Here is a 16,828-nt window from a genome sequence, read left to right on the forward strand (position 1 = left end):
GATACAGGGAGGAGAGAGGCAGGGAAAGGGGAGGCGCACGTGGGGGAGACTGACCAGGCGGGGGTGGGGGTCACGGGAACAGAGCGGTCCCCGGAGACTGGGGCTGGCAGCGGGAGAGCGATTTGCGGAGGCCTGCACGGGGGAGACCGGCGGGGCAGAGCTGTGGGTTGTGAGCGTGAGGGGGTGTCAGGGACATGGAGCTGCCGGAGGGGGCAGGGAGGAAGGAGACACTTAGCGATGTGGGATGACAGCGCTGCCCCCGGGCTGGGTTTGAGGCTGCGCCGCTGTTCGGATTTACCCCCTTTGCCTGTCACTTTTCAGCTGTGGTAGATAGTAACAGAGGGGCTGCCCGGGTCGTCTGTATTGTAACCAGGAGCCAGCAGTCATGCAGCAGGCCTATGGTAGGTCTCCTACAGCCCAGTGAAGTGCAGGGTGGAAGGAAGGTGGGTTGGAAGTAATTTGCAGGGAGCAGCCAGATGGGATCATTTTGCTATTGAACTATGAGGGTAATTAAATGCCCCCACCACCACCACCTACTCAGCTACTATTCATACTGCAGGCAGAGCACTGGGATGACCCTGGACCCCATGACATTAGTGGGGATGGAAATGTTCAGGCCAAATGTTCTGTAGCAGTTGTGATTCTCTGGGTGGGAACTGGGAAAAGGGGCCTCTGATGTGGAGTGGTAACAGCTGGTGTGTCTTCTGGGGGAATGGGCTGAAAAACCATAAGGACTGATTGTCAGCTGACACAGAACAGGGATGAGGCAGTAGGGAAATTAGCACAGGCAAAGAGGTATAAGGGCACTGGGCTATTAGAAGAGTTAATTTTAAATTAATGCTATGGTAACACCGGAGTTATTTTGGCAAGGAATGAAAACAGTGAGATAAATTTGATGGGGTGTAAACTTAAGTGAGTTTGAAGAGCACAGTCTGAGATAAAAATGAGGTGAAAAGAAAAGAAAGGGAGAGGACAAAGAGGAAAAAAAATAACCAGTCCAAGTTGAATGAGAGCACTGAAAGCAAGCAGCTTAAGAAATTTGCTGTGGGAAGGTAAGTGAGCCCCTAGTTTGTTTGAATATGAAAATGAGAATCACTGGTTGTTCAATAGTAAATGTTGTTTTCTGTGAAGGGATACATGACCTTAGGGGAGATATTGCTCAAAATAGGGCCTTTGCAGTCCGTAAGTGTGCTTGTGCTTCTAAGTCTTTCATCAGTTTCTCTTTTACCTGGAGTCCTTTGCCATTTAGGACAGGATTTTCAAAAGTGCTCAGCATTGTAATACTGCTCCTGTTGAAGTCAGCAGGGGAGGGGAACAGAAAGGTTACTCCTCTCTTAAGTGAGAGGAGAGTTAAAGCAGTTGAGCCATCCACTAATACAATCTTGGCCTTAAGTGGCCTGTGGAGCTCTTAGTGCTTCTCTCTCTTTCATGGAGATGTTGCTGGAGGCATTGCATAGTGATCCTATTTCTGGTGGTGACCCAATAACAAGTAGGATGTTTTAATGTCACCCTCCTGTTTGTGAGTCCATGGATGACCAATCCACCCAATTTTGGAGCCACAGATCTTATCACAGAAGAGGCAGGTGTTGGTAGCTGTGGGAGGGGCACAGGGCTGAATATTATATATCCCCTTTTCTGCAGAAAACACAGCCATGGTCATTTTTGCTTTCCTATGAGATTTCTACCATTAAAAATATCAATAGCACTATAAAAGAGGTAATTATATATTCAGTTGCTACTGAAGCAATGATGCTGGTGTTTCACACCTGTAAGCATTTCAAGGCTGAGTCCTTAACTTAGAAGTTATTAGAGTCTGCATGTGACCCATGACTGTTCTTTAATTACTCCTTGGTTTATGGGAATAAAGTCTTAGAGGGTGGTAGTGTTTGTAGCTTCACAAAAAAAAAGCAGTCTTGTAACATCTTAAAAGACTAACAAATATATTTGTAGGTAATGACCTTTTTTGTGGGTAAGATGATGAACATATTAATTCTGAAGTGGGTCTTACCCATGAAAGCTTATTAACTTCAAAATATATTTGTTAGTCTTTAAGGTGCTACAGGATGGCTTGTTTTTTATGGGCATAAATGTCTTCCACAAATACGAAAATGGGGAGGGATATAAACATTTATTGTATTGCATCATTAGATCTACAACTCTTAATCAACAGCTTGCTGAGTAACTTTTTGCTTCATTTTTTTTTCCATCTGCAAAACTGAGATAACAATACTTATCTCACAGTACTTTTCTGAGGAGCTATATGAACAAACAGCTATACAGTAGCTAAATTTTATTAGTGTAATTCAAAGGTTTAATGTGAATTATAATCCTCTTTGTTTGACTTTTTTTCCCTTGGAAACAGCTTTGGTTTTGCTTTCCCTTATGTGATTTAGTAAAGCCATGGGGACTAGTTTCCTGTTTATGTAGAGTGATTTATAGCTATGTAAAACAAATGCATGGCAAGTGATATGTTAGATTCTGCTCTATTGTATGGGTGTGGGAAATTACTTTTTTTTTGTAAGTTAAATTGAAAGACTCTCTTTTTTTTTGTCCATTGCAACCTTATTTCAGATACACGCAAATCCCAAGATAATTTTAATAGCATTGCTGCAAAACATAATGGCAAAACTTTCTCCCTGTGTGCCTAAGATGCCTGATAAACAGTTCTTCAGTTGGCATGAATTTTTAATTGCATCACTTTGCTAGCTGATTCTAGACCAACTCCAATTAGCAAAACAATCCTGAGACCAAATCAGAGGTGAATGAAAACAAAGGCCAAATTTACAGTGTTTGAGACCTGACAACTTTTTGGAATCTCCCTGACCACCACCACTAATATGCTTAAGAATGTTGTCTGTGGAGAGCCAGGATTAATATGTTCCTATGGTGTTGTCAGCCTAGGGTTTTCAAACTGGTAGTGCTTCTATACTTCGTTAACTTTACTGTTATGTAAGCTTACCTGTAGTTCCTCTTGCAAAAAATGTCAAACAGCCTTGGAAACTGTGTTTCTCTTAATCTGGACAGCAGCTGCAGCAGGAGTATCAACACAAGGTAGTCAGCTGCCTAACAGTTTTGGGCAGGGGGTTCTGTAACTGTCTTCATCTTTTAATATGGAGACAGGAGAGCAGAATCCCAAAATACTTCATTGCATCTTGATCAGAACAGATTTTACAAGAGAATAGAACACTGCATATTGGGGCATTCAGTATCAAGAAGCTAAACCACCATATTAAAGATATTAAATCTCCTCTGTATTGTTTTTATGAACTATGTGTGGGCCCTTGGACTTCTAATAAGTTGTCAGTGCTGCTCTCTTTAGAGGAAATGGGTGACAGTAACTTAATTTTATTTAAAATGATTTTTGGTGATTTAAATTGTCTTGATTTAAAAGCAATTCATCCTGTGTGATAGGAGAGTACCTGTAATAAATTTATCAAAAAAGCTAAGACTGGCTAGGCTTAGAGTGTACTTAATTTTAGTATATGTGGCATTGAATTTACTGGTGCTTCTGTGGCTTTTATTTTTGGTGGGGTGGGGGGAAACAGGTATGGAACAGGGTTCTCTTGGTAAAGCTGAGATATGTTGAATTAAAATAGGAAATAAACTTATAGCATCACCATTATGGTCTAGGAACATGATGTTCCAAAACAAGGAACATGTATTATGTAATATTGAAAAAGGAAATGGCATTCAGTAACAACTCGTAAACTTCAGTTTCTCATACTGAAGCTTTCTGTGCTTGGGTGATATCTTCTAAACTTAGTTAACTAATTAAATGAGCCGTAAGGATTAGCAAAGCTAAACTTTGTTTCTTGCGACATTTAACACAGCGAACATCTTGGGGAATTTACTTGTCAAATCACACACATTCTCTGTGCCTGAAATATCGAGTCTGTTCTGGTATAGCTATGGTCTGAAGTGGGTCTGTCCCATGAATGTTCACCTGATAAATTATTTTGTTAGTCTTTAAAGTGCTACTTGACTGCTTTTTTTTTCTTTTTTTGTTTTGTTCTAAAAGGCATGGGGTGAGTCTTCTAGAATGATGTGTTGCAAAGTGATTTACTTAAGTTACTATCCACTGAGCCATAGCCACATCATTTTCTCCCAATAAGCAGTTTTCCTTATGTTTCATTCTTGCAACTAGGCCCTCCATCTTTTTGCACTACCTACACTTGACACACTTCCTCCTGACCCACCCAGGAAATGAATTTCTTCAAAATATTCCCAGTTCAGGTCATGCTTCTGAGTCATGATGGTTTTTCAGTAGCAAAAGTGTGGGGGGGAAAAAAAAGCTGTATCTGTGCTAAATAATGTCTTCCCTGATTGTTTCCAGTCTACTTCAGTGTTCCAGATGAGACTTACCAGTTATGGTTAACCCCTAGGGGCTGTAGCAGCCCCCCCCACTCACCATTGGCAGAGGGTCACTCCAGCCCCAGGGGCCCACCATAGACAGAGGTGTTCCAGCCTGGCTGAAACAGTCCCTGCAGGCAAGGATGCTCCAGCCAGGTGGGAGCTGCCCCAGGGGCACTCCAGGCTGGCTGGAGCAACCCCTGTCTGTGGCAGGGCACCCCCTGCGTCCCATTTACTCAGTTAAACCCTATATGTAACTGGTTAACTAACTAAACAGGATTTTACATCCCTAGTAGTTATGAGTAGCATATTTTGTGATGAGATTTAATTGTAATGGCTCTTTTTAAATGAAAAATTAGTGTTTTCTTAGTTTTAAAAATGCAAATTAAATAAGTGTTTCTTTTTAAAAAAAACACTTTTTATTCACCCTGCTATCACACCCTCCATGCTCCTATGGGGGAGGATCAGGGCAGGGAGTTGCAATATAAAAGTAACAATAAAAAAATTTTAAGTGTGAGGCGAAGCATGGGGGTCGGGAGAGTTGGGGGCACTCTAAATAGCAAATTTCAAAAGAGAGCAATTTTCAATACTATTGGCTTTTGCTGGACTGCACCTGGCTTTTGCTGATGTGGTGTATGCTTTTACTTTCACCTCTGCAAAAATGAAGCCATCTTTGCTGTGGGGGATAATTGTGCTGAAAGTGTTATCTAGTGGTAAGCACAACTCCTAACATTAACCTCAATAAGTTAAGAGGCAAAGGAGGATGTCGCTGAAATACAAGGAGCAGGTACTGTGCACTGATGGTTTAGATGAAGTTTTGGCCACGAATAGTAAGCAGATAACTGCTAGCCCCTCTTAAAATGGATGCCAGTAGTTAAGGGTTGGGCATGTTCACCTTAGTAAAGACAGAAAACCCACTTCACAGGCAATGAGACTCCATAGTACAGCTTGATACTTTAACATCTCAGGCATTGAGCTGCAAACTAATGCATACTTATACAGCATTTTGCTAAAATATTTTAGATTAGAAAGCCTTTTATTTCATTCTTAAGGAGGATTTCATCCCATTCCTATTAAAATCAATTGGACTTTTTCCATTGACTTCAGTGGTACTCACTGGTGAAGGAAAACTTTGAAGATGAACCAAGGTATTATTTTTGTGGATGGTTGCTGCCATCAGGTGTCCCCTACCATGCACTACATCCATGTAATTACTAGGAACTTAGGCAATCTAATCAATTGTTTGTATATGCATGTGTGTGTTTTTCTTTAAACTGTATAGCAATGATTTGTTATCACGTCAGTCAAATATGTTTTCATTCTTCCTAAATGTATCTATTTGAGAGGCATTCACAAGTAACCACATTCCACTCTTTCCATGTATCTATACTAACAGAGGAAGCTGTGCTAGTCTATACACTATCAAAACAAAAAGCAGTCAAATAGCACTTTAAAGACTAGCAAAATAGTTTATTAGGTGAGCTTTCGTGGGACAGACCCACTTCTTCAGACCATAGCCAGATCAGAACAGACTCAATATTTAAGACACAGAGAACCAAAAACAGTAAGCAAGGAGGACAAATCAGAAAACATAATCAAGGTGAGCAAATCAGAGAGTGGAGGGGTGGGGGGGGGAAGGTCTAGAATTAGACTGAGCCAAGTATGCAGACGAGCCCCTATAGTGACTCAAAGTTCTCATCACAATTTAAACCATGTGTTAATGTGCCAAATTTGAATATAAAAGCCAGCTCGGCTGCTTCTCTTTCCAGAACGGTGCAATAATTCTTCTTCAGTAACACACACATCTGTAGGTCATTGACAGAATGCCCCATTTCATTAAAATGTTGACTAACTGGTTTGTGGATCTGGAGTGTTTTGATGTCTGTTTTGTGCCCGTTGACCCTTTGTCTAAGGGAGTTAGAAGTCTGTCCAATATACAAAGCATCTGGGCATTGTTGGCACATGACGGCATATATGCCATTAGTAGAGGAGCATGAGAAAGTGCCCGTGATTCTGTGAGTAACCTGATTAGGTCCAGTGATGGTATTTCCAGAGAAGATATGTGGACAAAGCTGGCAGCGGGCTTTGTTGCAGGGAAAGGTTCCAGGACTGGTGTTCCTGGGGTATAGACTGTGGCTGTTAGTGAGGATCCTCATGAGGTTGGGAGGTTGTCTGTAGGAGAGAACAGGCATGTCACCCAGGGCCTTCTGGAGCATAGCATCCTGATTAAGGATAGGTTGTAGGTCTTTAATAATTCGTTGCAGTGGTCTCAGTTGGGGGCTTTGGGTGATGACCAGTGGTGTTCTGTTCTTGGCTTTTTTGGGCTGATCTTGGAGTAGCTGGTCTCTGGGTATTCGTCTGGCCCTGTCGATTTTTTGTTTTTTTACTTCTCCTGGTGAGTAATTCAGTTTTATGAATATTTGGTAAAGTTCTTGTAGTTTTTGGTCTCTGTCAGTTGGATCACAGCAAATACAATTGTTTCTAAGCGCTTGACTGTAAACAATGGATCTAGTCACGTGTGCAGGATGGAAACTAGAAGGGTGTAGGTAAGTATAGCGATCAGTAGGTTTTCAGTACAGTGTGGTACTGATCAGGCCATCCTTGACTAGTACTGTAGCGTCCAGGAAATGTATCTCTTGCATGTTGTAATCAAGGCATAAGTTGATGGTGGGATGTAGATTGTTAGTCTCTGTGGAATTCTTCTAGAGCCTCTGTACCATGGGTCCAAATCATAAAGATGTCATCAATGTATCTTAATAGGGGATAAGAGCTGAGGAATCATCGTTCCAACATTAACACATGGTTTAAATTGTGATGGGAACTTCCTGAGTCACTATAGGGGCTCGTCTGCATACTTGGCTCAGTCTAATTCTTGACCTTCCCCCCCCCCCCCCCACCCCTCCACTCTCTGATTTGCTCACCTTGATTATCTTTTTCTGATTTGTCCTCCTTGCTTACTGTTTTTGGTTCTCTGTGTCTTAAATATTGAGTCTGTTCTGGTCTGGCTATGGTCTGAAGAAGTGGGTCTGTCCCACGAAAGCTCACCTAATAAACTATTTTGCTCATCTATCTATACGTAAGTCCTTATTTGAGCTGATCCTTACTGTTTAAATTCATTTGAAGTCTAATGTGCATAACAATTATTTTCTCAAAAGCTGACTTTATTTTTACAACTATAAACTTTTCAATTTTTTGAAAAGAATCTATTGTGGTTTTAAGTATGTTTAAGGATATATTTAATTCATATTAAACAAAGCTGTCCATCTGAACTAAACATTCAGCAGTCTTTCCAAAAACAAAACAATTAGCACAGTATCCTGAAAATCAACAAGTTAACAGTTTCCTTCTCCCCCCCATTCCTAGCCATTCCCTTACACATGCCCCTTGTCCTCTTAGATGCAAGCCCTAAACTCCTTTTCTCTATCCCTGTTTGCTAAATGAAAATGCATGATTTCAGAACAGGCTCTTAATTGTTTGTCAACTGTGTTTGCGGAGGGGAGGAGATGCGGCCTACAGGACGTTACACATACAGCAGAGGGCTTTTTAAGAGCAATATGGATGACTGGCACATCATTGTCTGTCTGTATTGGAAATGAAATTGATCCGAAGAAGTGGGTCTGTCCCACAAAAGCTCATCACCAAATAAATCATTTTGTTAGTCTTTAAAGTGCTACGTTTCTGCTACTTTGTTTTGTTGGAGTACAGCCTAACACAGCTACCTCTCTGTTAACTATACATCCATTGTCTAGTTATTCATGAAACTGATTTTCAAAGCTTCCCCCCCACCCCCCCGCCCCGTGTCTGTCTGCTCATAATTGGCTATTAGGCAGGCTGCTTTGACCCTGTCATCGTGCCAGAAACTTCCCCCTTACTTTTACTATATTATGGAGCACACAGCAAGCAGGAAAAACCATGGGAATATTGCTTGGGCTGTGGTCTGACCTAGTCATTAAACTGCAAAATGGCCAGAGGCACATTCTACCACCATTCTGCACTTGCTCAGCCTGTCCTTGGACAGCACTAAGGAGCAGCTCAGGATGCTTGTGTACAGCTTCGTGAACCATGGAAGGAAGGGATATAGTGTGACTCAAAGGATGACGGTTGGCATTTTAGAGTTGCCAAAGGTAATTTTATGTGCTGGGAAGAAAGTTCCATCTTGCATCTTTCACAAGAGACAAGAATTCCTAAAGAAGTTATATGAAAATGGCCTTATACATGCAAAAGTTTTGCAGTCACTTGTCATTATCCCCCAGCTGCCTAATTATGCAGTACCCCCATCTGTGTTTGTCTCCCAAGACCAGAATTGGTATTCTACTCTGTCAACAGGCCTGACTGCTGCCAATACAAACCAATTGGCCCACTGAATGGGTCCTGCACATCTATATTTGTGGCATCCTCACATGAGTGGCTCCTAGCTAGGCTCTGGACAAGCCACAGCATAGTGTACAAGGTGTTTGATCTTCTGCAGACTGCTGTGGCAAACATCGCGGGCTCCAGGCTTGTCGTGCTATGGCGTCTGCATGGATAACCAGGGGGAAAGGCCACAAAAAGATTGTTTGTTTGTTTGCTGTTGCTTTTAAGCAGGGAGGGAGGGGATAAGTGTATTATGGGAGACTGAGGAAATGCACCCAGAACCACTTGCTGCAATGTTTTTGTCCTGTCAGGCACTGGGATGCTTAACCCAGAATGCAGCTGGACAGCAGGAACTAGGGGATAGCTATTCCCAGTGATTTCTTAAACTTTAAGATGGTCATGCTACTAGGGATGCACTTAGTTGACCTCATGTACCCAGTGTAGGCACACATCTTTTGACTTTTTAAATTTGGATGCTAAAAATATCAACTTTAAATTTAACCCAAATTCATAGTGTAGACATACCCTCATCATGCACACCTGTTGGGACATAGAGTTAAGGCAGAAGAGTTCTAATACATGAATTGCATGTATTTAACATTTGCAATTTCACTTGGTAACAATATCCATATATGTAATAAGGTATTTGTGTCTGGACTACATTTCTCTCTTGAAAGGGGAGTGCGAGTGAGGGAAAGTAAAAAAACAAATGAAGCACTGATTGACAAGTCATGCTTCATTTGCATAATCTTGCCCAATTACCTGAGCCAGGCACCCCCAGCCTCCCATCTAATCTCATCCTCCTTCTCCCCACCCACAACCCACACACTCTCCTCTTTGCAGGAGGCAACTAGCTCCACATGTCTTCACCAGCTGCTCGCTTTCTGTAGTGGCTGTGCCAGGTCACCCATGTAAAATGGCAGGGGCTGAGAGCCAAAAGCAAAGGCTGGCTCTTTCTTTGGGGGTGGGGGGGGGGGAGCTGGGTTGCCTTGTGCTGCCTCCTGGAATTTCTTCATGGCCCCCCAGTTTGGGAAACCATGATCTAGAGAGAGCGATACTAGGCAATATCGTATCTCTTGTTCTAAACCGACTTCCCAACTCTCTGCACATTCTCACCACTGCCTCCGCATTGTCACTGAGATCCTTCAGCAATGGTATCAGTCTGCTATCCGCTCCATATGACACCGCCCAAATCACTTTCTGATCTATACTGTCAAATGCCTTCTGAAAATCAATGAAGCAATTGTATAGGTTCTTGCTCTTTTGTCAAGCTTTCTCCGCTATCAATCTTAGTGCTAATATCTGCTGTATGGTACGTCTATCTTTCCTGAATCTCGCTTGCTTATCTGCCAGATATTCTTCTATCTGCAATCTCAGTCTCTCTATCAGTATCCTCATCAGCATCTTGCCTAGATGACTTATTAGGGCAATCGTTCTGTAGTTTTTGCACTCCAACATGCTTCCTTTCTTGTGTATTGTCACGAGGATGGATCTTTTCCATTCCTTAGCATGGAAAAAGGGGAAGGCACCTATCTTACATAGTTGGTGTATTTCCTGAATCATACTTTCTCCATCGTATTTGAGCATCTCTCCTGTGATCTTATTTTCTTTAGTCGTTTCGCTACTCTTTCTACTTCCTCCTTCAAAATATCAGTCTAGCTCTTGATGCTCGGTGGAGCTATCTTTCAGTTCTTCAGTCAGTCTCTCCAAGACACTCAGACCCAACTGTGCTTTGTACAGATTGGTGCAATATATCATCCATCACTGCACAACCTTCTCATTCATGAGCACCTCATCATTCTCATCTTTCATCACCATCTGCTTTGGCTGACGCTTCCTATTAATATTCCTAATCATCTTATACACCTCCCTGGTCTTACACTCACTGTAGTACATCTCTATATCTTCGCACCACTCCTCCTAACCATTTCGTCTTATCCATTATCCTTATCAAACTAGAGAATGTAGAGAGGCTCACGTATCTGGAGAGCAACATGATGTATGATCTAAACTGCAAGAAGGAAATAGCGACTAGAATAACGAAAGCAAGAATGAGGTTTGACGGTGATAAGATCTGGAAAAGCAAAGTGATTTAACTTAGGAACATGGCTGAATGTCTGAAACGTGTATATTCAGCAGCATGTTGTACCAATGTGAGACATGGGTGATAAAAGATTTGAAGAGAATGATACTGGCATTCAATAGGAGTTGTTATAGAAAATTCCTGAGAATAGGATGGATGCAGAGTGTTACCAGTAAGGAATTATACAGGAAAATAAAGCTGAAAGAGAACCTACTGCAGAAGGCTATACCACGGAAGCTACCGCTATTTGGGTGTATTTGCAGAATGAACGACAAATGAAAAATCAAGGCACTGGTATTTGACATAATGGACGGCTCAAATAGGAGAGACAGACCCCACAGAGAATGGGGCAGAGCTAGTCTACAGAAACTAATCCACTCCAGTCTGGACAGGGAAAGATGGAAGGAAATAGTGAGAGAGGCATCAGATGCCAACAGGTGCTGAGCCGATGATGATGGTGACTACAGTGTGTAAGCTTAAGTGGTGGAAGGTTAATAAAAAGAATCCTTAAGGAGGGATGCAGTTCAGTATGGGTAGTATTTTTATTTTGATTACATATCTTTGCAAGACGTAATATGGGTACCCTGAATAAATACAGTAAACCCCTCGTTATTTGACTTTCCATTATTTTTAGATATAATTTTTTTTTCTGCTGTTAAGAGAACAATGAGCACAGGCAGGTTCAAAAGCTGGCACTCTCACTGATAGCCATTAGAGGGCACTGCAGCCTCACCCTTCTCTGCCTGATTTATCTGAATACAGCAGGGTCTCGCCATTTGCAAGTGTCATATTCGCAAATTCAGTTATTTGCAAGTGGCCTCACTTCTCTAGGGCTGGGAGCGCTGACGGTTTCCAGGGCTGGTAGCTACCACAGCTTTCCTGGGGCTCCGGGGCATGGAGTGCCTGTGCTGTTGCTTCCCGAGTCTCCGAGCCTCCCCGCACCCGACATCCATGAAAATCAACATTCACGAGGGTTCTGAATCCAGAACCCTCACAAATGTTGAGACCCTACTGTAGTAACAGAGAGGTAGCTCTGTTAGTCAGTTATAACAAAACAGTAGTAATAAAACACTTTAAAGACTAACAAAATTATTTATTTGGTGAGATCGGAGCTTTGGATTACCCAATCTGGCCCTAGTCCCAATTATAGTGAATTCATATCTGATGTCCCTGGGACCAGGAGGTTGCTAGTCAAATATTCTGGATAATAGAGAGGTATAGCTAGCAATGCATAGTGCTAAATTAAAACAAGATTAGATATTAAGAAACGAATGCATGCAGAGTACTTTATTTACCAACAGTAGTATTGTATACTGTATTTGCTATATTTTATATGTTCACTACACTGTACTTATGACAAACAACTAAAATTTACTTATGGGTAAAATGCTGGTTATTAGAGTTCCAGATGATAGAATGCTGGGTATGAAAGAGTTTGCTGTAGATTGGATAAACAGGGTTCTGCTGTAGCTCAAATATTTTGATTTGCAACTGTCAATTCATAAAACCAGTAAACTAATCTGTTAGGATAAATTGAGCTTTACATTTTATACAGTGCACATCATATACAACTTTAATCAATTCCCCTGCATTTTACTGGATAGGATCACATCATTACAACTCTGACCTTTTTTGTAAGTTTTATGGTGCTAGCCAAATGTATGGAAATTTGTGCTTGAGTGTGTCTGCAAACAGGCATTCAGGAAAGTTAAGATTGATTAACTGTAGGTTTAATCTTAAAAGTGCATTAAACACCTGTGTGGACTCTCTCTCCTTACTAAGTAAAGTGGGTTTTGTTCACCTTAGTTTAATTTCACCTGAGTTTAACTTGTGTGTCCTGATGGAGGAGTGGTTGTCAACAGAAGATGCAGTGCACCGTGGGTAATTGTCCAGCTACCCTGAGGGTCACTTTCACATGCTGTGGAATACCAGCAATTTGTGCAAGAGCTTATAGGAACTAGGGTCAATTCCCACTGTCCCCACTTTCTCCATCTTATTGTGCCTGTTCCAACTCCATTTTGACTTTTTTTTAAATTCTTAGTCTGACATGCTACTTGTGTCTCTTACGTCTTGGAAGAAGCACAGACTCTGTACAGCTCAGCACAATTCTTGTAACTTGCTGATACGAAATACACTGTTCTCTTGCATCTGTGGCACCTCAACAAATGTGCTTCAACTGATGATGCAGTGATGAAGATAGTCTGAGCACAAGAAATGGATAACAGACATAGTAAATCAACATGGCAGGTTGTTTATTGGCGTTCAGAAAACTCCATATGGTAACCTAGTGCTTCTGGTCCATAGAAACAGGCACTAGCTGGTGGGATTGCAATCAAGTGTGATGGATTAGGATGGCAAGCAGTGGCTGCAGAACTTTTGGACGCAAAAAACACATTCCTGGATTTGTGCGCTGAGCTTCTTTAGCCCTCAAATGCAGAGACCCCAGAGTGAGAGCTGCACTGAGTGGAAAGACAAATAGGGATGACTATTTCCACCTCTTAAGCCATGTCTACACGTGCACGCTACTTCGAAGTAGCGGCACTAACTTCGAAATAGCGCCCGTCGCGGCTACATGCGTCGGGCGCCATTTCGAAGTTAACTTCGACGTTAGGCGGCGAGACGTCGAAGTTGCTAACCTCATGAGGGGATCGGCATAGCGCCCTACTTCGACGTTCAACGTCGAAGTAGGGAACGTGTAGACGATCCGCGTCCCGCAACGTCGAAATTGCTGGGTCCTCCATGGCGGCCATCAGCTGGGGGGTTCAGAGATGCTCTCTCTCCAGCCCCTGCGGGGCTCTATGGTCACCGTGTGCAGCAGCCCTTAGCCCAGGGCTTCTGGCTGCTGCTGCGGCAGCTGGGGATCCATGCTGCAGGCACAGGGTCTGCAACCAGTTGTCGGCTCTGTGGATCTTGTGGTGTTTAGTGCAACTGTGTCTGGGAGGGGCCCTTTAAGGGAGCGGCTTGCTGTTGAGTCCGCCCTGTGACCCTGTCTGCAGCTGTGCCTGGCACCCTTATTTTGATGTGTGCTACTTTGGCGTGTAGACGTTCCCTCGCAGCGCCTATTTCGATGTGGTGCCGCGCAACGTCGAAGTTGAACATCGACGTTGCCAGCCCTGGAGGACGTGTAGACGTTATTCATCGAAATAGCCTATTTCGATGTAGCTACATCGAAATAAGCTACTTCGATGTAGGCTTCACGTGTAGACGTAGCCTTAGTGTCCAGAATCTTGGAATGCCAAATTACTATTGTGATCAGTGGGGAATCAATTCAGAGTTGGAAAATACATGGTAGAGGGGATTGTCCTTGAATTATGCAAGGCCATTACATATATAATGCTGCAGAGAGGCTGTGTTACTTTGTGTGCAATAACAGTATATGGGTTTCAAACAATAAAGTTCTCAAACTGGTGGGGCATTTGATAGGATGCATACATCAACTTTGACACCTCCATCATTTGGCAGTGAGGACATAGAGGCTAGGTCTACACAGAGCTTTGCCCAGGGCTGCAGCCATTAGAGTTCTGTGTAGACCTAGCCAAACAGAAAGAGACAGGTTGAACCAGTCTATTCTGGCACACTTGGCACATGACTAGTGCCGAAAGAGAGAATTTGCTAGACCGTGGGTGGTCAATATTGTCAAGCAGCACTACCAATACTTCCACTGCTTACTGGGCACTGTTAGGTGTGGAATCTAATCTGGACTGGATAGGGCTGCTATGGGACCCCTAACAAAAACAGTCCTCTAGCCTGGGTCACTGCATGCCAGCGTCTATCATCTGGTTAATCGTTATCCCAGTCAATCAGGAGAGGAAACAATAGTTATGTAAACTGAACAAAAGGCAATTTATTTAGAAAAGATAATGGACTAAAGAGAGAAACCAACAAAATAGCATAAAACACCCTAATCATAACAATCAGTGCCAAACCAATAGCCGCATGTATCTCTTACCCTTCTTCAAAGTTCCAGACGGTTGCCAAGGACCTTCTACCATTGGACTAGTTAAGTCCATCGGGAGGAGCACTGGGGCGATCCCTTGATAGTGAGTAGATGGTACACTGCTCACTGCTAACTGATGTTGTGAGTAGGGATGTCTCCTGTGGTTATAAGTGATGGATATTGCTGGGAGTCCTGTGGTGTCTGTTGCTGAAGGAAGCCCATGCCACTCTGCCACTCGGATGGGCAGCACCAGCAGAAGGCTTGGTGCGGACCTTCTATTGCCCTTATGGTGGGAAAACTTATGTGATCAAGCCCCTGCAGGGAAACCCCTTAGGAGGCTCTGAGGTAATTCAGAAAAGGTGGGAAAAATCTGCTGTATCAGAATGGCTCAGTGGGATTTTGCCCTCCATTTTGGGATTCCATGTAAAATTAAAGGCTTTATCTGGGACACGTGACTGTCCTCCATTCTGAGGCATGAGCAATTTTGGGTGTGTTGGGTTGTGCTCCCAACAGCACTTAGAAGGCATTTAGGGATTAAATTAGAGAGAAACAACAGCACAGAACACTGAGAGGCTGTAAATTATAGCCTAAATAACAGCAGAGGACTGGAGGCTATAAACAAGCTTTAGGGGACCGTGGAGACTTGTTCACACCCATGATAAGTGGTCCTCTGATGAAATGAAATTCTATCAGACTATGGATGTTGCTGGACAATAGTTCCAAATTAGAGAGATTAGATCTGTAGAATCTTTCTTAATTTTGTGCCTTCACTGTTCTAATTTTGTCTTACATACTTGTAGCGTTTGTTCATCGTTTGTGACTTGATCTACTTTTTAGATTATTCAAGAACTCCTGGGTTAAGCCTGGGTGGTCTCTTGCCATACTTTCTTTTCTATGCTATAGAATAGTTTGCTCTTGTGCCCTTAGGTTGTGTCTATACTACAAAAATAACTTTGAAGTTGCTTACTTTGAAGTAAACAACTTCAAAGATGAGTGTTTACATGCACCCAGCTTCGAAGTTGGGAGCCCAACTTCAAAGTCAACTTTGAAATTAGTTCCCACAGCCTTAATGTTTCTTTGAAAAATGGCCAGCTGTCTTCAATCGTTTTTCCCCTCTTAATCTTTCTTTCCATGGGACCTTACCTACTAACTCCCTGAGTTTACTAGTCTCTATTTTGCTGTTTTTCCCCCCTTACTATTTCTTACAGTCCATGACGTGAGATTTCATGATCACTTTCACCCAAGGGGCCTTCCACTTTCAAATTTCTCAACCAGCTCCTTCTTTTGTTAAAAATCAAATCTGGAACAGCCTCACCTCCAGTGGCTTTCTCTACTTTCTGAAATTAAAAACAATATCTCTCTAGCTCTGGAGCAGAAGGAATTCCCGGAATGTGTTGATATTGGACTTTGTGTACTTTCCCAAACGAACTGCTAGATGGTATTGTGTAATGCAACAAATGGTCCTCTGTCATTTTCCATGACATGGAATGTTAAACAAAGCCAGTGCCTGTTTAATTTTTCTTAAATTTTCTGACTTTAGTGCTTGTTAAAGGTGTTAGCACTTTGAAACAATGTTATGACCAGAGAACAGCTGGACCATAGGCAATAGCAGTGCAAGCTTCCCTACATTGCTCACTACCAAGGCGCTTCAACCTTACCCTGAAGTGACCACTTTTAGGCATGACAGAGTAGTTCAGCTCCATCATGGCTGTTAAGTCTTCGTTCCTTCTGTCATGAGATTGCCAATAAAGGGTATCAACTGTGACTAATATTTTTGTGGTGTGATCACCCGTTCAAGTTGGAAATGGACTGATACCCAAAAACTTATGGCTCACAGGACAGACACCACAGAAAGACATAACCAAACTAACAATTCTTGATAAAATATTAATATTCAAGATTTAAAACAAATTAAGCAAATAATTAAACATTGCCAGTTTATATTGTAGGAATTTTTTAAAATCAACTTAAACTCAGGGTTAGAGGATTTAACCTAATCTTATTTTAAGCATACCCATCCCTGTTACAGATCCAGAATGCCCATGATGAGAGACAAGAGTATTTCCTTCTTGCCACCACTCCGTGCCTCTCATTAAAACTCAGAT

General features: G+C 42.4%; 1 protein-coding gene across 1 annotated transcript in view; it reads left to right on the forward strand.

Annotated features, from left to right (window-relative positions):
* Nucleotides 1-127: 127 nt before the first annotated feature.
* DAB2IP (DAB2 interacting protein) overlaps nucleotides 128-16,828 on the forward strand; it is a 421,910-nt gene continuing 405,209 nt past the window's right edge. The window contains exon 1 of the mRNA XM_075015746.1: nucleotides 128-1,052. The gene's annotated coding sequence lies outside the window, so the exon portion shown is untranslated. The remainder of the gene's footprint in view (nucleotides 1,053-16,828) is intronic.

The sequence above is a fragment of the Carettochelys insculpta genome, chromosome 21, assembly GCF_033958435.1.
Source record: "Carettochelys insculpta isolate YL-2023 chromosome 21, ASM3395843v1, whole genome shotgun sequence".
Lineage (NCBI taxonomy): Eukaryota > Metazoa > Chordata > Testudines > Carettochelyidae > Carettochelys > Carettochelys insculpta.